This window comes from Bombina bombina, chromosome 2 (genome assembly GCF_027579735.1).
Source record: "Bombina bombina isolate aBomBom1 chromosome 2, aBomBom1.pri, whole genome shotgun sequence".
In the NCBI taxonomy this organism is placed as follows: Eukaryota; Metazoa; Chordata; class Amphibia; order Anura; family Bombinatoridae; genus Bombina; species Bombina bombina.
In genome coordinates, this window is record NC_069500.1 from 671203010 (window position 1) to 671227287 (window position 24278).

The following is a 24278-nucleotide window of genomic DNA, read 5'->3' on the forward strand; positions in this document are numbered from 1 at the left end:
GTTCTTCTTCCAAGAGTGATCTCCAAAATCATCATGGAGCAATCGTTTGTGCTGCTGGTGGCTCCAGCATGGCCTCACAGGTTTTGGTATGCGGATCTTGTTCGGATGTCCAGTTGCCAACCTTGGCCACTTCCATTAAGGCCAGACCTATCTCAAGGTCCGTTTTTCCATCAGGATCTCAAATCATTAAATTTGAAGGTATGGAAATTGAACGCTTAGTGCTTAGTCATAGAGGTTTCTCTGACTCAGTGATTAATACTATGTTGCAGGCTCATAGATCTGTTTCTAGAAAGATTTATTATCAAGTTTGGAAGACTTACATTTCATGGTGTTCTTCTCATAAATTCTCTTGGCATTCTTTTAGAATTCCTAGAATTTTACAGTTTCTTCAGGATGGTTTGGATAAAGGTTTGTCTGCAAGTTCCTTGAAAGGACAAATCTCTGCTCTTTCTGTTTTATTTCACAGAAAGATTGCTAAACTTCCTGATATTCATTGTTGTGTGCAGGCTTTGGTTCGTATCAAGCCTGTCATTAAATCAATCTCTCCTCCTTTGGAGTCTTAATTTGGTTTTGAAGGCTTTACAGGCTCCACCATGTGAGCCTATGCATTCGTTGGACATTAAACTACTTTCTTGGAAAGTGTTGTTTCCTTTGGCCATATCTTCTGCTAGAAGAGTTTCTGAATTATCCACTCTCTCTTGTGAATCTCCTTTTCTGATTTTTCATCAGTATAAGGCAGTTTTGCGGACTTCATTTAAATTCTTACCTAAGGTTTTGAATTCTAACAACATTAATAGAGAAATTGTTGTTCCTTCCTTGTGTCCTAATCCTAAGAATTCTTTGGAGAGATCTTTACATTCTTTGGATGTGGTGAGAGCTCTGAAATATTATGTTGAAGCTACTAAAGATTTCAGGAAGACTTCTAGTCTATTTATTATCTTTTCTGGTTCCAGGAAAGGTCAGAAGGCTTCTGCCATTTCCTTGGCCTCGTGGTTAAAACTTTTGATTCATCAAGCCTATTTGGAGTTGGGTCAAGCCCCGCGTCAGAGAATTGCAGCTCATTCTACTAGATCAGTTTCCACTTCGTGGGCTTTTAAGAATGAAGCTTCAGTTGATCAGATTTGTAAAGCAGCAACTTGGTCTTCTTTGCATAAATTTACTAAATTCTACCACTTTGATGTATTTGCTTCTTCGGAAGCAGTTTTTGGTAGAAAAGTTCTTCAGGCAGCTGTTTCAGTTTGATTTTTCTGTTTTCGATTTAAATTTTTTCCTCTTATTTATGAGAATTAACTTATATTTTGGGTTGTGGATTAATTTTTTTCAGCAGAAAATGGCTGTTTTTATTTTTATCCCTCCCTCTCTAGTGACCCTTGCGTGGAGTTCCACATCTTGGGTATTGCTATCCCATACGTCACTAGCTCATGGACTCTTGCCAATTACATGAAAGAAAATATAATTTATGTAAGAACTTACCTGATAAATTAATTTCTTTCTTATTGGCAAGAGTCCATGAGGCCCACTCCCTTTTTTTTTTATAAAGCACAATTATTATTGATGCTTTTTACTCCTTTCTTTATCACCACACTTCTTGTCTATTTGTTAAACTGAATTGTGGGTGTATTGAGGTGTGTATTTATAGGCATTTTGAGGTTTGGGAAACTTTGCCCCTCCTGGTAGGATTGTATATCCCATACGTCACTAGCTCATGGACTCTTGCCAATATGAAAGAAATTAATTTATCAGGTAAGCTCTAACATATATTATGTTTCTTACACAGCAGGCCACAGTTAAGGACAGCAATAATGTCACCAAGAATGTGGTAACAAGTTGGTGGGAAATATGATGCCACCACTCATATTGTCCAGTGAGCAAGATGGCACAAACGTGGAAAAGGGATCAAAGTTTATCTAAAAACAATCAGTTTCATCAGCCTCTGAAACCATTTTTTGCAATGGTGATTGAATCAATGCAACTTGTCAAAGGGGCTTCCACTAATGGATCCAGAGTGGTTCTTCGTGAAGACAGATTTTTAACAGTGTGGGCTTGTGAGCAGTTTTCATATATCAGATAGAGCAAAGTGTCCGGGATCATCAGTCAGCAGTTCCAACCTCCAATGTTTTACTAACCAGAGCTATTTACAGGGCTCTTTGCCATTTCCAGTCTCAGCTGCAGGGAAAAGCAGTGTAAATCTTGATGCAAAACAGAGCAGCAATGTCCTGTGTCAAACTAAACTATGGGCTCTAAAGAATCTATTGTATCTGATGCTCGCAACCTTTCCCTGACCCAGGATTGTGATTTTCATTTTATCTGTGTTCCCTCTAATCCCTCGTATTCCAAATGTACTCTGCAGGTTCCAGCAGGAAAAGCAACCTTTCTAGCATGAATTTCTTAATGGCCCTGGTTCCCCTCTTCTTCAGCCGTTGTTCTAGAACCTCCAGTTTCTTATGGTAACTCCAGATATGCTGCAGCAGGGTCCAATTTGGCATTAACATTCAGAGAAGCTCAATCAGGCGGTTTGGTAGCTGAATGGGTTAGGTTGCATAAATTTAATTTTCCAGTTCCAGTAATTACAACATTATTAAAACTATAAAGAAAACTACTTTATCTACATATTACAAGACATGGGATATTTTCTCCTCCTTGATGTCAGCTAGAGTTTCTTTTTACTTCTCTCTGCCACTTACTGAAGTTTATGCATGATGGTTATCTACAAGGTCTTAGTCCTCAGACTCTGAAGGTTCATGTTTCAGATGTTTCTGATGTTAAGTTGACTCAAGAGCTTTTAACCTCTGTTTTCCCAAGCACTGGGTCATATCCTACCATTCATACCTCCCTGAAACCTTTAATTAGTCTTGGATGGTATACTTGATCCAGCTTTTGAACCTTTGAAGGTGGTATTATTCGGTTTCCTCACTTTAAAAACTATTTACCAGGTATCAATTGCCTCTGTGCGGCATGTTTCAGAACTCCAAGCATTTTCCTCAGAAGATACCTATATCTCTTTCCATCAGGTAAGGTTATTCTCTAGACGGTATCCATATTACTCCCAAAGGTGGTTTCTCAGTTTCATTCCTCACAAGTTATAATTTTACAGTCTTTCTGTTCCAGAAGGAAAGGTCTGTTTACAGATTAGATATAGTCCAGTGTCTTTACATATATTTTAAACAGATCTAGAGTAATAAAAAAAGCTGTTTGTTGTTCTTTAAAGGGACACTGAATCAAATTTTCTTCATTCTCTTGGTATCTTTATTTGAAAAGCAAGAATGTAAGTTTAGATACCAGCCCATTTTGGTGAACAACCTGGGTTGTCCTTGCTGATTTGACAGCACCAATAAACAAGTGCTGTCCATGGTACTGAACCAAAAATCGGTTGGCTCCTTAGCTTAGATGCCTTCTTTTTCAAATAAAGATAGCAAGAGAACAAAGAAAAAGTGATAATAGGGGGGGCGTGTCCGGGCTCTGGCCGAAGATGGCTTCTAATCTGGGAGCTCTGTCTGGGAGATTTACTTTGAGCTGAAATATCTAAGTTAACAGATGCCATCCAGCACAGAGTTTTATACTATGTAAGAGAGCAAGTTTCGCTGACCTGGGCAAGACTATTATTGTTTACCATGGAGCCCCACAGACTGGACCGCTGTGGTTTTGGAAGGACCTCGTGGAGAAGAAATCTCAGCACCCCTGGGCAACCATCCCCATATGCTAACATAGGCAACTCAATTGTGCTTTCTGCCCCCTGGATATCACGGGATAAAGGGTTGTAGCAAGCGGGATAAATCTCAGCACCCCTTCCCCCCGGGCAACCGGGTATCAGGAGAATTAAGTATATTCTTCACTGCTACTATTTGGGAACTATTGAATTTTAAAACTGCTCATAATGAAGGTAACCTATTGTGTGTTCTGGGACCTCCTTGTTGACTTTGAGCACAACATGTGCTTACGGATCGATACCGTCATTTTAAAGGTGGAGGAGGAGAGAGCTTGCTGGGGGTCATATAGAGTGAGATCTACAATGCTCCCCAGCGTATCACTACATGAGAAGCTATCTGACCAGGGTTCTCTGTCATTGAGGCACTGGCAGCCACCTGCGGATTGCATGGAAAGGCGGAGAAATTGTGAAGGCCCATCCCCATACACTAATATAGGCAACTCAATTGTGCTTTCTGCCCCCTGGATATCGCGGGATAAAGGGTTGCAGCAAGCGAGGTGTCATGATACAATCATGTGGAGTAGTTGATACCTGGATTAGCTACTAAGCAGAGGTGGTATTGTGTTCTCAGCCTGGAAAAAGGTTAATGTGAATTTGCTTTCAAAAGGCTGTAAGCTGAGATTCCCCCCCCTCCTTCCTTCCCCCTCTCCCCCCTTCCTTCCCCCTCCTTAGCCTAGTGCTGTTAAATGTAACTGTGTAGGAATGCAGAACGCTCCTCCCCTTGGGGACTGATAGTGGGAGCTAAGACTTGTTTTGCATTGGCTGAAGTCGTTGTAAATCATGGCCAGGGCGTTGTCTTTGACAAGACAAAGGAAAGTTAGGTTTAGGTTTGCAACAGCAGGACTTTTTGGTCAGAACTGCCCTGGGGACCAAAGACATCAACATGATCAGCAGCTCTCCACATATCTAAAGGAATTTGATAATAAGTAAGATATTGTGTTTCTATTTTTATGTCCCATTTTGTTTCTAAAGAACTGTAGCTTTGCAATTGTATGTTATTTTGAATGTCTTTATAATTTTGCACGGTGTAACCTGTGTTGATATTTTTGTTATTAAACACATAGAAAATCTCATTCTGTCTTTGGCCTCTAATATCCGAATTCACACTCCTGTTGAGACAAGGTTAAAGGCACGTTGCATAATTGTTAAATAGTGTGAGTTTTTAGGGGTTCCCCAAAACTCCCCTTTTTTTGGTGGTGGCAGCAGGGAAATTGTTAATTAGAGCAGTGTGTAAAAGAATTGGGGGCTAATGCGGTGTCCCTTTTAAGGTCCTTTTGCAGAGTTGCAAGAATAAGGGAACCAGAGCTGTGTGCCATTAACCCCTTCATGCCCACACCCCTCTATTGTGATGAGAAGGTTGGATTTGTCACAAACTGGCTGGCAGCGGTGGGATATTTAGAGTTTTTTAGTGCTATTTGTGTAGTACTAAAAGAAATGACATGTTTTTGTGTTTCCCAAAGACAGAACTCAGTGCCTAATTGCAGAGACATTACAGTGCAAAGAAGCAGTTCTTTTTCCCTTCCTCTTGTTTGTTCGTTGCTACTCTCATTATGGAAGCATATAGAAAGATGCCGAAAGAATCCCTGGAGCTAATATGTCAGGAGAAAGCCATTGCAACTTTTGGCAAAACAAGGGAGCAGTTGGTCCAGGAACTGCAGCATGCCGATGACCTTCCAGCAGAGCAGAAAACAGGCACAGAGAGGGTTACTGTGGAACTGGTAACCCAGGAGATGATACCTACTGCTGTTACCCCTGAGAGTGAAAATGAGTCTGAGCTACAAACAGCACTCAGGTACTTGGGGGATGCTGATCCTAAACTGAGAATGGAATTGATCCTCAAGTTTCAAGAAGCAGCTGAGAGAAAGAGGGAGGCTGCAGAAAGAGAGAGAGAAAGAAAAGAAGAGAGAGAGGGAGGCTGCAGCGAGAGAAATAAAAGAAGAGAGAGAGGCTGCAGAAAGAGAGAGAGGGAGAGGCTGCAGAAAGAAAGAGAGAGAGAGGAAAAGGATGCTCAACGGAGACATGAGCTGGAGGTTATGCAGAGGAACAGAACCAGCCTGTCTCCCCAAACCAGTGAACGCGGGGAGACCGCAACAGAGAGGCCACGTCTGGAGTATTTTCCAATGTTGGAAAGAGACACTGACTTGGATATTTTTCTGAGGGGCTTTGAGAAGGTATGCAAGCAGTATCTGCTGCCCCCAGAGCAATGGATTAGCTATTTAGCTCCTCGCCTGAAGGGCAAAGCACTGGATGTATTTGCTTCACTTCCAGTGGAGGATGACCAGGACTATGAGGCCGTAAAAACAGCCTTACTAAAAAGTTTTAACCTCACTCCGGAATTCTACAGGAAAACATTTTGGAGTCTTCCCCAAAGTGCAGATGACAGCTGCACAGAATATGTTGCACAGCTAAGGTCTGCTTTTAAGCAATGGACTGTGGGCCTAAAAGTCCTCACTCATGAGGCTTTGGAGGATTTGATGATCTTGGAGCAGTTCATGCAAACGCGAAGTCCTGATGCCAGAGAATGGATTCTGGACAGAAAGATTAAAACAGTGGCAGAGGCTGCAGATCTGGCTAACGATTACGCCAACAACAGAGCACCTGCACCCAGGCAGGAAGCTATGCAATCCATGTCCCCTAAGTGGAAAAGAGCAAACAAGGTAGCAGAGAGACCATCTCAACTACACCCTACAGCCAGAGGGGCAGGGGCCACACCGGGACAGGGGGATACCCGCCGATGTTTCACTTGTAACCTGATGGGGCATCTGAGTTTCACCTGCCCAGAGAAGAAGAAGCCTGAGGGTGGGCATATGCCTGGGGGACCAGCATCAGTTTTGTTTGTGGGTGGGCCAGAGGAGAGTAAAGATAACCTGCAAAGTGTCACTGTGGGTGAACGGGTGACCATGGGACTTCGGGATACTGGGGCTGCCTGTACCTTGGTGCGCCCTGAGCTGGTGCAGGCAGAGGATATTATCCCTGGGAAAACCATGGCAATCAAAGGAATTGGTGGGGTATGCCCTGCAGTGCCAATGGCACGTGTTTACCTGGATTGGGGTGTGGGCAAAGTTTGCGGGAGGTGGGGGTCTCCGAGGAAATCCCTGTTAATGTTTTGCTGGGGAATGATTTGGGTCGGATGCTGTGTCATTATGCCCCATAGGAGAACACCGGTGAACCAGAAGGGATCGAGAACTCACCGCACCCTGAGGTACTGTTTAAAGTTTGTGAGGACATGAGTATGGGGGGGCATGAGGACTGGGCAGGAATGCCAGGAGTGGACCAGCTCCTCATGGCGAACAAACCAGAACTGTATTCCCAAAATGTCACTATGCATAATGCTAAACATGATTGTGATTCTTGTGTAATACCATGTTAAGTACAAGCCGGCTGGAAAAAGAGCCTGGGGTGCCCCTTGCACGGGCAGCAACTGGGGGGGGGGAGGATCCTAGCTCTCCTTCACCTTACTTCTGTGCTGCTTATGACCCCAGGAATGGGGTGGAAGGGGAGGGGGGCCCTTCGGTTGCTGCTGGTGTTTCCTGTACCCTGGGTGGGGAGAGGGAAGAAAGAGCCACTATAGCCGTGGTTACACGTCTGCAGGCGGCTAGAGTGTCCAAAAGGGAAAATAAGTTAGCCCCTTACCCAGCAGAGCATGAGTTCACTAATCTGCATGGCTCCCCTCCCACCCCTGTTCCCCCCACAGCTCTGTCCCAGGAATCCTTGATTTCCCATGGGACAGGGCAGGAGGGGGTAAGCAAGATGTACCTGACTGCTCTGCACTATGACCCCTCCCTGGAAGGGATGAGAGAGGTTGCAGAGCAACCAGCTGCTGATACGGATGGGCAAAGGGTATACTGGGATAGAGGGATTTTGTATAGGGAAGCCTGTGCTAAAGACCCCCAGAGGCCCTGGGAGACAGAAAGACAGCTAGTAGTTCCTCAACAATTCAGAATGGAGCTGCTTCGACTGGCCCATGAGACCCCCCTGGCAGGACACCTGGGGGTGGGTAAAACAAAAGCTAGGTTAGCTTACAATTTCTACTGGCCTGGTTTGGGTACAGCTGTTGCAAACCATTGTCGGTCCTGTCTAGTCTGTCAAAGGGTTGGTAAATCTTGGGATGTTACACATGTACCCCTAAGGCCCCTGCCCATTATATCAGAACCATTTGATCGAGTGGTAGTGGATATAGTAGGACCCTTGGCGGGTACCAAGTGCTACAGGTAAACAATTTATACTTACCCTTGTGGATTATGCCACAAGATACCCAGAGGCAGTCGTTATCCTCCATCCGGGCAGACAAAGTTGCTGATACCCTGCTAAGTATATTCTGCAGGGTAGGTTTTCCTAAGGAGATGCTTACAGGTCAAGGTACCCAGTTTATGTCCAATTTGATGCAAAGCCTCTGTAAAAAGGTTAATGTGCAACATCTCTTTGCCAGCCCCTACCACCCCCAAACCAATGGGCTGTGTGAGAGATTTAATGGGACCCTTAAGCAAATGCTTAAGACCTTTGTAGAATCCCAGGGCAGGGATTGGAAAAGTACCTACCCCATCTGCTATTTGCTGATAGAGAGGTACCCCAGGAGTCCACAGGCTTCTCGCCATTTGAATTATTGTACTGACGCAGAGTGAGGGGGCCATTAGATTTAGTCAGAGAGGAATGGGAAGGAAAACTAGGCATACCAGGAACTTCAGTTGTAGAGTATGTCTTAAAGTTCAGGGACAGAATGCAGACCCTGACTGGGCTGTTGCATGATAATCTAAAGGCTGCCCAAACTAAGCAGAAATACTGGTATGACCGCAATGCCAGGGACCGTATCTATGAGGTAGACCAGAAGGTGATGGTTCTGACCCCCACTAGGCAAAATAAATTACAGGCTGCCTGGGAGGGTCCATTCCCTATTCTACAAAGACTGGACCCTACTACTTATGTGGTGGCCCTAGACAAGACAGGGAAACGACAGAGATGGTATCACATTAATATGTTAAAAACCTACTATGACCCAGAGACACAAGTACTGAGTGTGTGTAGCTTACCAGAGGAAGGGCTTGTGAGCGACCCCCTAATAGATTTGGTCAGTGAAGCAAAGGGGCAGGGTTCTTTGCAGACTGCAGCAGTCGATCCCCAGCTCTCTGCTAAACAGAGGCAACAATTAGAGCAGGCTCTTACTCCTTATGAACATATTTTCACAGGTAGGCCAGGGCGAACAACCTTAGCTATACACCATGTTGACACAGGGAACCAGGTCCCACTAAGACAGGTTGCATTCCGGGTATCCCCTGAGGTCCGGGAGCATATTCAGAGGGAGATAGAAGACATGCTAGAGCTGAGCGTGATTACTAAGTCCAAGAGCCCTTGGGCTTCTCCTGTGGTGTTAGTACCCAAGAAAGATAAATCCACCCGTTTCTGTGTGGATTATAGAAGACTAAATGCAGTAACCACATTTGATGCCTACCCCATGCCAAGGATAGATGAGTTGCTAGATCAGCTATCAGGTGCCCAGTACCTAACCATTATGGATTTGAGCCGAGGGTATTGGCAGATCCCTATGACTGCAGAGGTCCAGGAGAGGTCTGCCTTTATTACCCCATTTGGGTTATATGAGTTTTGTGTGATGCCATTTGGCATGAAAAATGCCCTGCCACTTTCCAAAGGCTAGTTAACCAACTGTTGGAAGGCCAAGGGGAGTTTGCTGTGGCCTACTTAGATGACATTGCAGTGTTCAGCAAGACCTGGGAGGAACATTTGGTACATCTAGATCAGGTTCTGGACCGCATAGCCAGAGCAGGGCTTACCATTAAACCAGAGAAATGTCAGATGGGCATGACAGAATTTCAGTATTTGGGGCATAGGGTAGGAGGGGGAACCCTACACCCTGAGCCAGACAAGGTAGAGGCCATCACTGCCTGGCCAACACCTACGACTAAAAAGCAAGTTATGTCATTTTTGGGGACTGCAGGGTACTACCGTAAATTTGTACCAGAGTATAGTGCAATTGCCAAACCCCTCACAGATTTAACCAAGAAAAGGCTTCCCAAATACATAGACTGGACCCAGCCATGTGAGGAGGCATTTATCAAACTGAAGGAGGCCTTAGCCAATTCTCCCGTGCTTCAAGCTCCTGATTTCAGTAGGAGGTTTGTAGTACAAACCGATCCCTCTAGTTATGGGTAGGTGGCTGTGCTCAGCCAGGTTAATGCCAAAGGGGAAGAACATCCCATACTGTACCTAAGCAGGAAGCTGTTACCCAGAGGAGCTGCATATGCAGTGGTAGAAAAGGAATGCTTAGCCATGGTATGGGCATTGCAAAAAGTACAGCCGTATTTATATGGCCGGAACTTTACTGTTATAACAGATCATAACTCTCTGCATTGGCTAGATAGGGTTGCAGGAAACAACAGCAAGCTGCTCAGATGGAGTTTAATGTTGCAACAGTATAATTTCACTGTGCAGCACATGAAAGGCAGTTTACATGGGAATGCTGATGGTCTCTCTCGACAAGGAGAGACAGTGGTGTAGATGGAAGAGTAATCAGCATGTGGCTGATTCCTCATTCCACCATTTTAAAAAGGGAGGTGTCCAATCATGTGGAGTAGTTGATACCTGGATTGTGTTCTCAGCCTGGAAAAAGGTTAATGTGAATTTGCTTTCAGAAGGCTGTAAGCTGAGATTCCCCCCTCCTTCCTTCCCCCCCCCCTTTCTCCCCCCCCCTTAGCCTAGTGCTGTTAAATGTAACTGTGTAGGAATGCAGAATACTCCTCCCCTTGGGGACTGATAGTGGGAGCTAAGACTTGTTTTGCATTGGCTGAAGTCGTTGTAAATCATGGCCAGGGCGTTGTCTTTAACAAGACAAAGGAAAGTTAGGTTTAGGTTTGCAACAGCAGGGCTTTTTGGTCAGAACTGCCCTGGGGACCAAAGACATCAACATGATCAGCAGCTCTCCACATATCTAAAGGAATTTGATAATAAGTAAGATATTATGTTTCTATTTCCATTTTGTTCCATTTTGTTTCTAAAGATCTGTAGCTTTGCAATTGTATGTTATTTTTAATGTCTTTATAATTTTGCACGGTGTAACCTGTGTTGATATTTTTGTTATTAAACACATAGAAAATCTCATTCTGTCTTTGGCCTCTAATATCCGAATTCACACTCCTGTTGAGACAAGGTTAAAGGCACGTTATATAATTGTTAAATAGTGTGAGTTTTTAGGGGTTCCCCAAAACTCCCCTTTAATTTTAAAAGTTTTGGTGGTGGCAGCAGGGAAATTGTTAATTAGAGCAGTGTGTACAAGAATTGGGGGCTAATGCGGTGTCCCTTTTAAGGTCCTTTTGCAGAGTTGCAAGGATAAGGGAACCAGAGCTGTGTGCCATTAACCCCTTCGTGCCCACACCCCTCTATTGTGACGTTGAGAAGGTTGGATTCGTCACACGAGGTCTCTCACTAATGGCCCTGACAAAGTAACCAGCAGACAACAATGCGAGACGGCTATAAATGGCCGAGGGCTCATGTTACCTGCGTCGAAGAAGCAGAACCAGACCCTACTCTCAGCTGCTGTCGGAAGGGCTGCGGCTGACCATCCGGATTGTGGTGGGAGCTTCAAAGTTTTTAAAAGTGTATCGGAACCCAGCCCGCAGCTCACCAAGGTAACAGAGGGCTGCTCACTCTGGATAGACCCTACCGCTGCCATGGGAGGTTCTGTGCTCTCTCGGACTGCCATTGGAATACCAGCTGGAGACAGCCTTGTTGCAAGAGCTGGAGTGGGATAGGGGCATTGCCTGTTTTACGATCCCAGAATTTTCTACACTACTTGTTCATTTGGACTGACTATTATGACGATCCGATAGAGGTATCTGATGTGCTATTTAGCTCAGCCCTACACCTATATTAGTGCACTAGACAAGTTTTATTTAGAACAACATGCTGCATGACTGCCCTATATCACGGTTCCTGAATGATGTGCACTCCCGGTTGTTTATTTGGCTTGTTTTAGGAATATTCAACATTTACTATTTGGACTGCCTACTATGGTATTGTAATGAAGGTACCGAATGTCCTATTTAACCTATGCTAGCTCTTTTCTATATAAATAAGCCGGCAGAGATCTTTAACTCACCCTAGAAGTGCCTAATATTTAGTTCAAAGGGGAATGTATAGTGGGGTAGACATAGCCGCGTATAGTCAGCTTGGAGTTCCTGTGCATGTATTGGGAATATTATCCTTGATATTTACTGTTTCTAAGCTAAGTGACAACAAATATTGTGTTAATAAGTATGTTTCTCTTTGAGGTAGCATGCAATTTGTAAATGTCCTTCAATGTGTGTACCATGTATGTTATGAAGCTTCACTGAAGTATCTAGATATTTTGAGAGTCCTAGTCAGTTGATATTTTGTCTGTGCTTCGACACATTTTTTGATATGGAGAATGTGTGTGCCTTACAACAATAATTAGGGATGTTTTGGCATTCTCGCTATTTACCTAGATTTTTATTTGCCAGACTAGCATATACACTAGATAACTATTGGCAGATATTACACTTCTCTGATCTCCTTTAGATATTTAGTAGCTACATTAGGAAGTAAAGGTTTTATCTATGTAATAGTTGTGCATTACATGTACTTGGCGGGAAAACATGTTTAGGATCAAGATTCTGATATAACACCTTTTTACACTGTTTAAATATGATTCTGTGGACGCTTATGTTTCCCGGATATTCTTTGTTTAGTCATATGAGATGTCTGGGTTCTATGAGCGAACTATAGTACAGAAGAGCGTGGAATAGAGGTTGAGTCACTGGTCTATGACCCAATTCTTTTTAAGATGTCACTCAACAATTAACATTTCATGGAACAGTTTGTCTTACATTACTGGAAGTGCTAATCAGCCCAATCTAATTACTCCCTATTTTATAGCCCAAAAGCGTTCATAGAACTTACCTGCTTCTATCGAACCCTACGCTCAACGCTACCTGTATAAAACTGATTTTTAATATGCACAATATCCATTCCTTAATACAATCCAATAGAAATGTAAAGGGTCTTTGAAAAGCACAATCTATTATTTATCCCAAAGGCCCACAAGTGACCTAGTAGCTTCCTCAATCTTGTCTTTATTAATCGTTTTAAAGGGATAGTCAAGGCCAAAAAAAACTTTTATTTTTCAAATAGGGCATGTAATTTTAAACAACTTTCCAATTTACTTTTATCAACAATTTTGCTTTGTTCTCTTGGTATTCTAGTTGAGAGCAAACCTAGGAAGGCTCATATGATAATTTCTAAGCCCTTGAAGGCCGCCTCTAATCACATGCTTTTGTATTTGCTTTTCACAACAGGGGAGAGCAGTTCAGGTAAACCATATAGATAACATTGTGATCACGCCCGTGAGTTGTGGCAGACACTGCACTAATTGGTTAAACTGCAAGTCAATAGATAATAACTAAAAGTCATGTGATTAGGGGCGGTCAGAAGATGCTTAGATACAAGATAGTCACAGCAGTAAAAAGTGTATTAATATAACAGTGCTGGTTATGCAAAACTGGGGAATGGGTAATAAAGGGATTATCTATCTTTTTAAACAACAAAAAATCTGGTGTTGACTGTCCCTTTAAGTCCATTGCTCTCCTGTTAGACTTTAAATTCTATGGACCCTTACGTGGTCCTGGCTGGCATGAGAGTCATGACTGTAATGTATTGGCCCAAGAGTGGCCTATCTTCCATAAAAATCCCCAAGTTAGAGAGGTCCATCCAAGCCCAAAAGTGGCCTATGCTGTTTTAGGAGGGGGAATAAAAATGAGAGAGGCTTGCTCTCCTAATAATGTACCATGCTCTTTGTAATATGTAATATGTCCTGTTGTATGTAAATGATGTGTCATTTGAGCAAACTGTTTATTTTTGTTTACCCTCAATAAAAATTTAAAAAAGATAGGGTATGGTCCGGTGGGCAGTGATGTCGGAAAGGTGCGAAGACAGCGCACGCTCTGAGACTAGCTCCAACCGCCAGTCACAGGCTCCAGGCCCATAACAGAGCCGAGCAAGAGTACCACATAGTGAGTGTTACATTCCGACTATCGTGAAGTCCACAGCAGGCTACGCTCAGAGGGTACGTGACGCAGAGGTACCAAAGGCACTACACCGGAACTCCTCAAGCATGTAAAGCTCTTTCACAGGAGCAGCACCGTCTATGGTTACGGGTCTGGTGCTTCCAAGTTGGATGTACTAACAAAGAAAAGCCATCTTTACAGAAAAGTCCTTCTATATCAGATAGATGTTTGATACACAGACCGGATTGGGGGAATGTTTTTGATATAGGTATATGTGTACAGTGAAACCAGTCTGGGTGTATGAAATGTGCTAACAGCTTTTTTGGAAGGATGGATATGATATAAAGGGTTGGGACGAACAAATATCTAACAGCATGCTTAATTTGTTTAATAAGTGATCCCCTGTATGAAAAGTCAGCATAAAGGGAAAAAAAAAAGACGTAAGTGGAAACTTGTTGGTTAACTGATTCCAATGTAAATACTGCTGAATTTGATACCCCCTTTATGCACCACTATGGGGGTTTTATGCTGTGAAGAAATATAACAGGGAGATATCACATATAGAAAATTGAGGCTGGGACTCTTGTATCCAGAATGTCTTAGCTAGGCACTATATAAACTGCCCCAGTGAAGAAACTGATGCACATATACTTAATTTTGCAGGACTTGCATATATAAGATGTATCTATAGGATCTAACCGAACCTGTTCCAGAACTTGGGGCTATACATATAGCTCATATCTGAATTGCGACCAAGGAAGCACTGCTACAAGCATAAAGCTCAGTTTGAGCATTATTGGAGCAATATTCATATAAAGCTCCACTCTATTAATGAGAAGAAAAGAATAAAAATAATCATTTAGGGTGCCTAGCGTGTAAGCCTGGGATTATGGCGCAACAGGGTTGTGACTTGTATCGTTTGGGAAGAACCCAGTGAAGAAGCTGGCACAAGGTCTGACTTGGTATATGGAAAGCTTGCTGGACTATCTTGACATAGTATATGCTTGTAATGTAATTGGATCAGCATATAAACAATGCAGGAATGGTGAAACTGTGCTTAAAAAGATCTGAAGCAATGTATTGCAGTTTTTGCAGATTATATACAGAAGATTGATATTTAATACACTGGTGTAATAAGTACAGATAGGATCGCCACATCTGTATAGTACTATGTCTCTAGTGATAAAATTGGTTGTTGTGCCCAATTATTAGTAATACTGTTTGTGTGGTTAGCTACACAAGAAAGGAAGTCATTATTGGTATCTGAGCATTGCCACTGAGAAGGTCAGCTAAAGAGCGATGCAGTGTTTGAATAAAGTGGTAAATTTTATAACATATATCATAGGTATCTGATATAATAAAGAGTTTCCTTCCCCTATGTAAAATAATAGGCGCACTAGGGTTATATTCTGCTCTATATAGATGTGTTCTATATGACACTGGTGTACGATCTTCTAGAATCAAAATATATCTAAAGTTAGACTGATGTACACTGCCCAAAAGAGACTACAGCAACTTAATCTAGCTGAAGTTTCTCAGTGATACACACTGTTTCATCAGGCTATACAAACATTCTCAAAGCTGCCATATTTAAACTGGTTACTAACCAATCCATGATCAGAAAAATCTCACACCCCTAATGGAGCATACCAATCTGCAAATGGGGATCCAAGGTGCAAAAATTAGTTAAATTTACAGATAAAGCTACATTAATATTGGTTATACAAAACATGTTTCATCAAAAGACAATATATTAATAACATACATATATTCAAAAAATATATTATATACTTTTGTTTAGCTGTATAAAGATTGTGTATGGGTGTACTGCGCCCTAAAGCCGAGAGCAAATTAATATAAGTCTCAACTAATTTGCTCTCGGCTTTAGGGCGCAGTACACCCATACACAATCTTTATACAGCTAAACAAAAGTATATAATATATTTTTTGAATATATGTATGTTATTAATATATTGTCTTTTGATGAAACATGTTTTGTATAACCAATATTAATGTAGCTTTATCTGTAAATTTAACTAATTTTTGCACCTTGGATCCCCATTTGCAGATTGGTATGCTCCATTAGGGGTGTGAGATTTTTCTGATCATGGATTGGTTAGTAACCAGTTTAAATATGGCAGCTTTGAGAATGTTTGTATAGCCTGATGAAACAGTGTGTATCACTGAGAAACGCGTTGCTGTTGTTTTTATCATTGTTATTAAACCTTTTATATATTTTAATTCTCTATCTGCTGCCAGTTATCCTTTTTTATCCTTGGGCTTGGGCCTGGTGTATTTATCCTGGTCCGCTCCCTGAGCATTTGGCTGGTACTTTGGTACATAGTTCCATATTCTTTCCATCTACCTGGATTTCCCTGGACTCTCCCTGGTGAGACGAGGATCTCCATCTGTGTAACTTCATCCACTGTGGTCGACCGGACGACGTGTGGTTCCGGACTGCGTTTTCTGCACTTGTATGTGCGCTACAATCTGTGAGTAAGATTCTTACTATCATATTGCTGTGTTATATTTACCTCATATGATCTGCACCATGTGGCACCCTCTATCCAATTTGTTCTAGATCATTCATCTGTGTTCCTGGCGTAAAACTTAGGAGGAGCGGCCTACCCTCATCTGGAATTTTGCCCACTGCACATACCTTTTGGGCGATACTCTGGGACTCTGTTGGATTAGATAAGTCTACCATACTGATTGGACTAATACAATACATATCACTCTTATATTGTTTTTTATAGGATCTCCATTGTTCATCAAACATTGTTGTTATCTATATCCCCCATTGCTAGTATTATCTGTACTATTTGTCTGGTATTATCTAGTCAAAGTGTCATACTAACCAGAATCTATATTGTTTCACTCTTGCCAATATTGTTACACTTTTGCCTTAGGCGCCTCTTAACTGTGCTCTGGTAACTTTGGGTTTCCAGTGGCACTAATCGTTGTTGTTTTTAATCTAGCTGATTATAGACTCTGTACGAGGGAAAAAGAAAGAAATAGTGGGATAAGACTGTTATATTAATTACATCTGATACTACAAAAGAAAAAAAAAGAAGAGAAAAGGGGAAGGGAGAAGAGAGGGAAAGGGGGGGAAGGGAAGGAAGGGAAGAGGGAAAAAGAAAAGAAAAGGGAAATCTGTTAAAATAACCCCTAAAACTGCAGATTGTACAAAAAGATTTGATATCTTACATATTTGAGTAACAAGTATAAGTAGGAGTGGTAGATTTGTATATTGCTGAATAAACTATTTAACTAAGAAGTATATAATGCTGGTTTTGAAAGTATAGGATATACTCAAGAGCCTCTTCTCCACTTTTGAAACCAGAGCCCGGTTAGGGCTAGAATTCGTCTTATGAAGCTTAGCGCTATATCATACCTGTTTGTGATATTATAAAATTAGAATGTACTGAAGGCTGGATTGATGTACTTTGTTTAAAAGTTATTATATTAATTCCTTACAGTTGAATGTAGATCCTGTATAAGGGACATAAAGTGAAAACAGGTTTAAATAAGCTACAAAATCTAGAAGGAAATAAGGATTTCTATATGAGAATCAATCGAGAGTTTATATTTTGTTAATTTAAAGTACTCCAGGAAGCGGTGACAAGGTTAGCATAGTCAGAGTTTTAAATAGGAGTTAGTTGAGGGTTTTTTTCTTTTTTTTTCTCTCCTCACCTTCTCACGACAGCGCTATATACACATTTTGTCATATTTTTTGCACAATTACCCATTCCCTGTTTTTTTTTTTTTCCACACCCGACATGGACACATTACTAGTATCACTTAACCACTACCTACATAGTTAGAGTCTGGTCTAGTGACCTAATATCCTTATTTTGTTTGTCTGACTGAGGGGTTTTCCTCCTCCCTCTTCACTCTCACATCACATCTCACTCCTTCTTTCCCCCCCTTTTTTTTTCCCCTCTCCCACTCCTTTCGCATTTCCGGTAAAGTCAAAGGGAACGGCGATTACAAATGGACAAATGTATCCAAAACCCAAAAGATAGGTCTCCAGCTGTAATGACAGTTAAAACTAGAGAAAGAAATAAGAACAAAAATATGACTGAACCACCACAAGAGAATACAGATAGTTTAAGTTCGCTACATGCAAATATAGATACACATATGTTAATAACTCAAATTTCTGCTTTATTGATGCCCCAGTTTGATAATCTCAGACTAGAGTTGTCAACAGTATCTAATGAATTAAAACAATTCAATGCGAGAATAGGAGAAGCAGAAAATAGAATCTCTAATTTAGAGGATCAGCTGACTATTAAAAGTAATATGATTGATGTATTAACTGGACAAATTGTAAAATTACAAGAAAGAGCGGACTCAGCAGAAGACAGATCGAGAAGAAATAATTTAAGATTTATAGGCATACCCGAAAAATTTGTAAACAAAGACCTAGAAGTATTGATTACTAAAGAAATACCAAGGAAACTAGGCTTACATAGGGAAGGATCAGAAATTATAGTTGAGCGAGTCCATAGACTGGGTTTCAGCAAGCAATATTTGGCTGAAGATTCCTCTAATAGACTTCTATCTAGACCGGTAATAGCTAAATTCTTGAATTATAAGGACAAAGTAGAAATCTTAAAACATTGTAAAAAACTATCTGAACCACTTATGTTGGAATGCAGAAAAGTCATTATTTTTCAAGATTTTACCTTGGAAACCTCTAATAAAAGGAAAATGTCGCAATTATGCTCGCAATTTATCCAAAAAGGGTTTCAGGCTTTTGTAGTCTACCCTGCAATATTGAAGGTAGGGGGTAAGGATGGCTTTAAATCCTTCCAGAACAGTGAAGAAGCTAGACAGTATCTTGTCAAAGAGTGTCACGATGTATGATTTATTTTTAGATGGTGTTACATTTTTATTCAAATTCTTTTCTGTTCCTTTTTTTTCTCTCTCCTTCTTTTTCCTTTTTATTTTGTTTTACATGTATATATATATATATCAGCCTTCTCCAGCATAAAAGATTTAACAAGTATATTTCCAGTAGCTAAGGAAAATGATCCTGAATAGAAATCGACGATCCTAGAATAATACCATGGTTCATGGTATAAGGAATACATAATATGTCACTTCCTGGAATGTTGGTGGTATTGTGTCTCCAATTAAAAGAAAGACAATTTTAAAAATTATCTTAAAATTTTTAAAAAGCATCTTAAAAAACTAAGTTCTGATATTGCTTTAGTTAAATTAAGAGTTAACTGGGTAAAAGAAATATTTGCCACTCCATGCACTGAAAGGAAAAAGGGAGTAGCCATTTTACTCAGTAAAAATCTAGATTATAAAATATTGGAAATTAAAATAGATGATAACACACGTTACCTTATCATTAAAATAGAAATTAAAAAGCTCTATACATTAAGCAATGTTTACGGTCCAAATAATCTGGACCCAGAATTCTGGGGTAAACTTCAGGTGTTATTGCTGAACTACGCGGAAACTAATCTAATAATCGCTGGTGATTTTAACTTAACTCCTAGATTTCCATTAGATAGGAAAAGTACCAAAGGCAGGAAAAAGGATTATAGAATAACAAAGGAAATGAGAATTTTACATACATTTAAAAAAACACTTAAAGTGTTTGATATCTGGAGACTACAATACCCGGAATTTAAAAGATATACATGTCTATCGAAATCTTTATTATTATTATCTAGGATTGATTTTTTCTTAATAGCTGAGTCACTTTTAAAAAAAGAAGATCCCAAGGCAGATATAAAGGACTTTGTAATCTCTGATCATGCCCCTATTACTCTAAAAATTATGTTTAATGATGGGATAACAAGAGGTCTTAAAATGAACTCTTTTTATTTTCCTAAATATATGCTGAAAAATGCATCCATTGTAGCGATGTTGAAAGAAAAATTTAATATTTTCCTTAGCCTGAATAGAGAGTATATAGACAGGGTAGAAATTCTGTGGGAAACAGCCAAAGCCGTATTAAGGGGAGAAATAATAAGTTACATGGCTACATTCAAAAAAAGGAGGAGAAGGGAGGATCAACTGACAAATCAAGTAACTAATATGTATAATAGATATCTTCAGTGCGCTTCCAAGAATAATTGGTCTAGATATATCCAGGCAAAACAAGAAAGAGACATATTTTATACACAAGAATCTATCAGAGAAGATCTCAAAATTAAAGCAAAGTTTATGAAATGTGGGAATAAAACAGGTAGCTATCTAGCCAAACTAGTTAAGTCTGAAAAAAAACTAATATAATAGCCTCAATAAAAGTAGGGGACATACACACACATGACCCAATAGAAATTAATGAGATATTTTTTCAAATATTTAGTAATTTTTATCGTGCTTGCGAGATAGATAAATCTAATAAGAAACGGTTTTGGGATTCTATAGTTACTCCTAAAATATCATCAGAAAAAAGCTGAAAATATCAATCAACCTATTACAGTAGAGGAAGTAAAAATAACGATCAATAAGATTAACTTAAATAAAGCACCTGGGCCGGACTACCTGCCAGCTGAATTTTATAAAATATTAAAGAAAGAAATTGCACCAAATTTGACAAAAATATATAACTTTTATTACATAGAGAATGGCATTATCTCAAGGAGCTTTACTAAAGCAATTACAATTATCATATACAAAAAAAGGAAAGTATCCCGAAAAACCAGATGCTTATAGACCAATTTCTCTACTAAATGTAGACTATAAAATTCTTGCAATAATAGTGGCGGAAAGATTAAAAAAAAATCTTTGGTAATATTATACATCCTAACCAGGTGGGTTTCATGAACGGTCGAAGCTCTGTCGTAAACATACGAAAAGCATGCATCATTATTGAACATTTTAAAAATCAGGTAATAAATTAGGATGCAGCTTTAATAGCTATAGATGCAGAAAAAGCTTTCGATGCTGTACAATGGGACCATCTTTTTACAACCTTGTCTAAGTTTGATTTTTCGGGTTCCTTTTTGAATTATATTAAGGCAATCTATAAGAATCCGATATCTGTAATCTCAGTGAATGGAGTGGAATCCGCAGAAATTTCCCTGGAAAGAGGCACAAGACAAGGTTGTCCTTTCTCGCCTTTTTTATTTAATCTCTCAATTGAGTCGTTAGCTATCAAAATTTGCCAGATTATGCAAGGGATTATATGTAATAATAAAGAGGAGAAAATATTACTATATGCAGATGATATATTGATATTCTTAAGAAATAGTAAGCAGAATATCCCTAAGTTAATGGAAATAATAGAATTATACAGCTCTTTTTCGGGCTATAAAGTTAATGTTAATAAAACTGAACTGTTTTGGCTAAACAAACACAGGGAATCTAATATGATAAGCCCATACAAAGTTGTAGACCAAATTACATATCTAGGAATTAACTTGAGTAAGAATCCAAAGCTCTTTTATGATTTGAATGTCAAGCCAATTTTTCAAAAGATTTATGACCAGATCAATGCATGGAAACATATCCCCTTGGCCCTGTCAGACAAGATTGGACTAATTAAAATGATTATTTTCCCAAAAATATTATATAAAATGCAGAATTTACCGCTATTAATTAAGACTGCAGATATTAAATTATTTAATAAAAATATTATTTTTTATATGGGGCAAGAAAAGGAAGAAAATTTCATTTAAAATACTCTCTTTATCAAAAGAATATGGAGGACTTGCACTTCCAGACATAGGGAATATAATGTAACTTAGCATGTCTTGTTAAAATTGCAGCTGAATGGCTGCTAGATAAGGAATATTATACAGCTAAATCTCTAGAAGAAGAAATAGTGACACCATATTCTTTAAAAGCTTTACTGCATACCCAAGTTACAGATATACCAAAGGAGATTAAAAATATTAGTTCAGTTATGATTATTATAAAAGCATGGCAGCAGTATTGCAAGAAACTGAAAGTCAATTATATAGTATCTAATTATTTAACTATAACTGGTTACCCATTTTTTCCTGAAGCACTAACATCTGCGGTATTCCATAGGTGGAAAAGAAAGGGACTGATATATGTCAGTCAAATGATTAATTTCAATGCAGAAATATCTCAGATTAAATCGTTTAATGACTTGAATTTGATTTACCAGTAAAAAAATTTTTGCTTATCTACAACTAAGGAATCTAGTAAACAAGCTACTACACATCCAGAATAAGGACTGGAATTGGCCTATACTTACAGTTAATTTTAACTTAAGTAAAATGGGAGATTTTTCTATTAAAAAATGGTATAAGGAGTCATTACGCCATGAGGGCAATCTAAATTTAAAATTGATCGTTAAAAAATGGCACTTGAAGGGGTTAAGGGAATGTAATGAAGATAACATCCAAAATAGCATTAGCAGAATAAATAAGATGTTTATTTCCACTAATTTTAGAGAAGCACATATTTTCTTATTAAATCAAATTTATCTTACACCTTCGGCTATGGCACGATGGAATAGCCAAATCAAAGATAAGTCTGTGAAATGTGGCAATAAAGGGGCAGATTGTTAGACAATAATGGAATAAAAGTTTCTGGTTATCAAGGATACTAAAAACTGAGATATCAGTTTATCGAGATATAGTTGTTTTTTTATTTCCATGAGAATATAGAATTAAAAACAAATCATTTATCGAATTGGTTATTGGGGTGGCTAGATTTATGCTTCTGAAAACTTGGATTTCAAAAAAACTGCTTTCCATAGCAGAAGTAAGTAACTTCATCTTTAAACAAATGACAGCAGAACAATGTATGATAGAACAGGACAAAAGTAATGAAGTTGCCAGTTTTTTAAAAAAAATGGGAAATATTTATATGTTCTAAGCCAGTAGATATACAAAAGAAAATTATCTATCCCTTAAGATCTACAGAATATGTCATGAATGCTATATTAAGAAATGAACTCCCTCAGATATAATAGGCATACAAAGGGAGAAGGCTGAATGTGAATTTGAACCACATCTAGTTGTTTTTTTTTTCTTTCTTTTCTCTTTTCTCTCTTTGCCTATCAGAAAACAGCTTTCATGTGGGATATACCGTTAGGTGATTCAACCTAACGATATAATTTTTGTCATTGTATCTGTATTCCAAGATGTATTGGATTTTCTAAACAACCATTTATATCCCCCTTCTGTTTTCCCTTTTCTTTTTATGTACCCCATTTGATCTTTTAATAAAAACAATTATAAAAAAAAAATAAAAAATAAAAAATTGATAATAGGAGTTAATTAGAAAGTTGCTTAAATTTGCATGCTCTATATGAATCACAAAAGAAAAAAATTGGGTTCAGTGTCCCTTTAAGGTCCTCATCAAGGTGTGGCACTTGCTCAAACTACCATTTCTAATTGTATTATCCAGGCATATCTAGGGTCGTTAAGCAGAAGACAGTTCCTGTTCCAGATGAGCTTAGGGCACTGCCTTCGACGGCTATATCTACTCCATGGCGGATGATTCATTTGCATTTTTTTTGTTTCCTATCCATTTTACACTTTCTTACCCTTGCATTGTATTTGTCTCCTTTGTAATTATTATTCCAGATTGAAAACCAGTTGAATGAGTTCACTAATTATGTTTCTATTATTACTCCTGTATAGTTTACAATACATAGGAAACACATTTAACCCTTCCAATTTTCCCCTGGCAATAATTGAATTTCTACATTTTTCTTTTCCCCTCTAAATTTTTCAATATCAGTAGGAGGGCCCATATAACTTGCAATTAGCACCAAAATTATTGCAATTTTTATATCTTGGCTCATGTCTTTGGATAATAATAATAATTTTGATAATAGTCTTGTCTGTTTACTTCTGGACATACCTAAGAGTAGGAGAGGTGAATCTATGTTCATTACTTAGTGGTAAGTGTGTGGATTGGTCAGTTCTGTCCACTATCCATGGGAGGAGGGTTCTCATTGGTGATTATTATCCAGGAATATGAGTCATGATATAGATGTGTTATTTGTGTTGTTTGTTTTATGGGCCCCCATGCTGATATATTTAAAAAATTTAGAACAAAAAAAAAAAGAAATATGCTTAACATAAACAATGTTGTATGGAAATCTCATAGTTACAAGATGAAAATGTGTGCGGTTAAATGTGTTTCCTATGTACTATCAAATGTACAAGAGTTATTATTTGAAAAGAGAGATCATTAGTGAACTAATTCAACCGGTGTTCAGTCTGGGCAAAATGTTTAAATTGCTACGTGATGTCATTATGAGCTTGAAAAACTGCTTCAGAATATGTAGAGATAGGATAGAGAAGAGCACTTGAACTCTGTGACACAGGTTCAATTATTGCTAAAGGCATTTATTTATTTTTTTGTTATATATCGGAGCTAATACTCAAAACCCTAAGGCTAAAAGAGATTCACAGCTCAGGCTGTGCAGCTGTTAGTGTTATTGTCTTACGTTTATTATATATTTCTCTTATATCCACTTAACCCCTTGTTTGCAATGCATTTCACGTCATGCTCATCATTCAATATCATGCCTTACTACTAATAAAATAGAAAACAGAAAATTCCTGGTTTTAATATTGAAATTT

At 39.2% G+C, this 24278-nt stretch overlaps 1 protein-coding gene across 1 annotated transcript in view; it reads left to right on the forward strand.

Annotated features, from left to right (window-relative positions):
- Window positions 1–24278, forward strand: part of CCDC171 (coiled-coil domain containing 171) — an 849190-nt gene that overhangs the window by 806192 nt on the left and 18720 nt on the right.